Below are 4,210 nucleotides of genomic sequence, written 5' to 3' on the forward strand. Positions count from 1 at the left end.
CCCCGACCTTTTCTCTTCCTCTCCTGTCTTCCTTGTGCTCCTTCTGGCTCACTGTTCTCCCCTCTGCCTCATTCCTGCTTCTGTTTCAAGCTCTCTCTTTTTCACTGCTTCTCTTTGTCTCTGGATCTGCCCTTCATGCTGTTACAATCGTCTGTTTTCTCAAGGTCTCTATTTCTCCATGACTCTAAATCCTTCCTGCACGGCCTCTCTCCGTGTTTACTCCTCGCTTCTCTCTCTCCGGGACCCCCCCCCCCCATGCTCCCTGGCCCCATCTCCTCCCCCTCCTCTCTCCTCATTCCCTGGGACCCTCTCTCTCCCCCAGCTATTACCAGCTCTGGGTGGGTCGCCGCAACCTGTTTGAGAGGGAAGGCACAGCCCAATTATTCGACCGAGTTACAAGCTTCCCCCACCCTGGATTCAACCTGAGTCTCCTGGAGAACCACACCCGCCTTCCGGGAGAGCACTACAGCCGTGACCTCACGCTGCTCCACCTGGCAGAGCCCGTCCAGAAAAGAGAAACTGTGAGGATCCTGAACCTGCCCGTCCAGGAACCCAAATTGCAGAGCATCTGCTACAGTTTTGGCTGGGGCGGCATCCGACCTGGTAAGCATACTCCAGGGCCAGACTGTGCAGCCTGGAGCCCAAACACTTGGGTGTAAGGAAGAGAGGGCTGGGGACCCGGACTCCACGGTCTGAGGTAGGAGGGGCTGAGGAGCCACCAGGAGTCTGGCCACAGCCTTTTTCCCCCCGGGTCCTAGTCACATACATAGGCGATGTCCAGTGTGTGGACCTCAGGCTCCTGCCCAGTGATGAATGTGCCAAGGCCCACTCCCAGAAGGTGACAGATCACATGTTATGCGCCAGACCCTGGGAGGGCAACAGCGACAAGTGTCTGGTGAGCCAGCCTGTGCCCTTGGGGCCATGCATGGCTTGGCGGGGTGGGGGGGGTACCAGATTCAGAACTGGGGTGGGAGGGTTCACCTGGCATCTGTCCCACTGCGCGGCGCAGCTGTAGCCCCGCCCCCTAAGGCCTCCGCGCCTGCCCTACCCTATCCCATACCCCATCCGGCATTACCCGCACCTCCGTCCACACCACAGTCCACCCCCTTCTCCGTGCAGCACGTATCTACTCAGCATCGATCACGTGCCCAACACCAACCTAGCCCCTGAGAAGCCCGCAGTGACCAGACAGAGAGCAGCGCCCCTCCTGGGGCCCCACTGTGCCAGGGGGCACAGGCAGAAACAGTGAACCTGACCCAGAAGGGATAGTGCATGTCAGGAGTGACCCAGTGGGGCTGGGGGAGACAGCAGGTGTGATGGGGGAGGAGAAGGCGTGCAGAAGGGGAGACAAGGAGGAAACACCTGCAGCAGGTGAGGGTGAGCCGAGGGTGCGGAACGTGGGGGAAGAGGAGGCCGGGAAGGCGGGCCTGGTGTGTGTGAGGGTGTCGGCGGGGCCAGTGTGGATGGAGCCCAGGGAGCAAGGGGAGGGGGGAAGGTGACGCCAGAGGGAAGAAAGGGGCCTCACCTGGCACCACGGGGAGGACGCGGCCGTTCCTCTGAGGGACCCAGGGGCCGTGGGCGATGTTGAGCAGAAGCAGGACAGGGCCTCACCTCACGGGTCCCTCGGGCATCTGTGCGGGGGTCAGACCACAGGGCTGAGGAGAGGCGGAGTGAGGACTGGGCTAGCGGGGGTGCAGGCAGGGAGGGAGAAGGGGTCCACTCCTGATACCTCTAAAGGGAGCCCTCAGGGTGTGCTGAGCGAGTGCGAGTGAGGAGAGGGGCAGACGGGACTCAGGATGATCTGAGCTCTCAGCTGAGCAGCTCCAAGGACACATCTACACTCACGACGTCCCCCCCTCACAACACGCAGGTGGGAGCCCAGCCTCTCACCTCCTCAAGCCCCACTTGAGCCCAGCATTTTCCACCAAGAGCCCTGCTCTTCCTCTTCCACCCCCTGGGTCTGTGAGTCCCCCAGTCTCTGGGGCACACCCCTAACTTCCCCTCCCTCGACCCATCCCTCCCCAAGCCTGGCCCCTCCTGCTACCTGTCTCACCCAGTGTCCCTCTGTGTCCATTACCTAGTTCAACCTATGTTTGCCCTTGTTCTGACTGGACCCTCACCCCAGCCTTCTTCACCCGCCTCTGTCCCTCATTCTCCCCCTCTCTTCCATCCCTGTCCTGCCCCAGTGGGTCATTCTCATCTCAGAACTGACCATGCTCCTCCCATGGCTCCCCAGTGCCCTGTGGAGGTGTATCCTGTCAAAAAAAAGCTGTTTCGGAGAAGTGACATCAGAGATGAGTCCTGAATGTGGAAGGTCCTGTAGATGGATTCCTCTCCTCTTCCCCACTGACCTGTCAGCTGGGACTATTCTCCTGGACCCTGCCTCCTGCACAGAAATTGGACCCTAAAGTCCCATCCCCATTGACCAGGACTTGAGCCACTGTCACCTTTGTTGGAATCCCGCTGGCCCTCTGGCAATGGACTCTGGAGAGAACTGTGTCCTCTCCTGGGGCTGGGGAGTCGCTGTCTCGAGCTCTGTGAGCCCAGGTGTTAGAGCTGGGGCTCCACAGGCAGAACCCTGCCGCCACCGCTGACCTTTGTCATTCTCTCCCCCTTGTGCTGCAGGGGGACTCAGGGACCCTACTGATCTGTGATGGTATGCTTCAAGGAATCACGTCCTGGGGCCACATCCCATGTCGCTGCCCCACTACGCCTGCTGTCTACACCAAAGTGATGCCCTACGTGCAGTGGATAAAGAGACCATATTGGCCAACAGTTGAATGCTCCTGCCTTCCCCCTCCCCTTACTCAAATCAAATACACATGAAATTCTGGCATCCTCTGGCTTTTCCAGATGTGGAGGACCCACCCAGCCTGTGTCCCGAAGTGGAAGGGTGTGGGAAACAGAACACTACAATGACCAGAGGCGCATATTCATTCAGGCTCCAAGATCTGAGAGAACTCGAGATCGAGATTGTAAGGTTAAAAACGACCTGAGAGGACCTGAGTGAATCGCCCTTGGGAAATGTGGTCTGTTCTTTAGTACGCACATAAGGATGTTTTGCTCAAAGGAAGCCAGCTGTATATAGCACAGTGCGTTCACTCCCTTCTTTGTCTTTGCTTCTGTCGTAAAGATTCTTATCAGAACATACGTATCTGCTAGACTGCTCTCCTACGCAAGATATGTACAGTAGCTGAATCAGATGTACATTGTGGACATGTTTTGCTAAGTTTCTGTTAATCATTGCTGATCTGTTTTTCCTGAAAACGTATATAAGAAGATGTACAATAAACCTTGGTGCCTCGGGCTGTTGGCTCGGGGTCCCCTGTGCCTCGCTACACCGTCATCTCTTTTTCTCAGTTCCTTCGCCGCCCCAGGTCCACGGCCCTTTGAGGTCGACAGAAGGGGAAGACCAGTGGTTTTCCAATGGGGGCAATTCCCACCCACTCTGGCCCCTAACCTCCAGGGGACATTAGGCAATGTCTGGAGACATCAGGTTCGGCAGAGACACCCTTAAGGCAGGGGTGGCCGTGTTCTTTGTGGGACATGTGCTAGACCATCCCCATGAGGCCCCGAGCAGAGTAGGAAGTACAAAGCAGACGCATGGACACCAAGGATGGAGTTTAAAAACACAGCCATGAGTGAAAATGCGTGAACACACCATGAGTTATGGAGCATAATAGCTTTACATAAATTACAACGTGTGCTCACAAATACTCATTCTGCAGAGCACAGTCAAGTCACGGTGTCCAGTGAAAACACTAGCAGGGGTGCCTCTCAGGAGTGGGGAGTGGGAGTGGATTATGGGGACAAGAGGGAATCGTCGGTGGAGGGTGTGAGTTGGTGAAACGAATATGAACACAGTGGAGGGGCCGGTCACGGATGCTGAGTCAAAGGTCCGTGAACCAAGGAATACAGTTTCCTCAGCCCCGCTGCCCATGAGGCCCCAAAGAGAGGAGATCAAGAGGGAACTGAGGCAGAAGGAGTGCCAGTGCACAGCACTGGAGGCAGACCCCCTCCGACACCACTGGGGAGTTCACGTGCTGCAGGACGCTTGGGCTGTCGCCTAGGGACAGGACCCAGGCTCAGAGACACGGACTGGGGACAGAGCTGTTAGGGAGAGACCCCCCCGTCCCCCCACGGGCACATGGGCGGCGACAGTGACTGGAAAGCCCACTCTGGGACGTAAGTGCCAGCCAGACATCAGGTG

General features: G+C 57.5%; 1 long non-coding RNA gene across 1 annotated transcript; it reads left to right on the forward strand.

Annotated features, from left to right (window-relative positions):
- LOC147573769 (uncharacterized) lies at positions 1 to 3,338 on the forward strand. The gene is made up of 2 exons (XR_015245030.1): positions 1 to 603; positions 2,626 to 3,338. It is a non-coding gene; the product is annotated as an uncharacterized LOC147573769 (long non-coding RNA).
- The last annotated feature ends 872 nt before the right edge of the window (positions 3,339 to 4,210 follow it).

This window comes from Puma concolor, chromosome E2, assembly GCF_028749965.1.
Source record: "Puma concolor isolate L17-30 chromosome E2, mPumCon1.1.hap2, whole genome shotgun sequence".
In the NCBI taxonomy this organism is placed as follows: domain Eukaryota; kingdom Metazoa; phylum Chordata; class Mammalia; order Carnivora; family Felidae; genus Puma; species Puma concolor.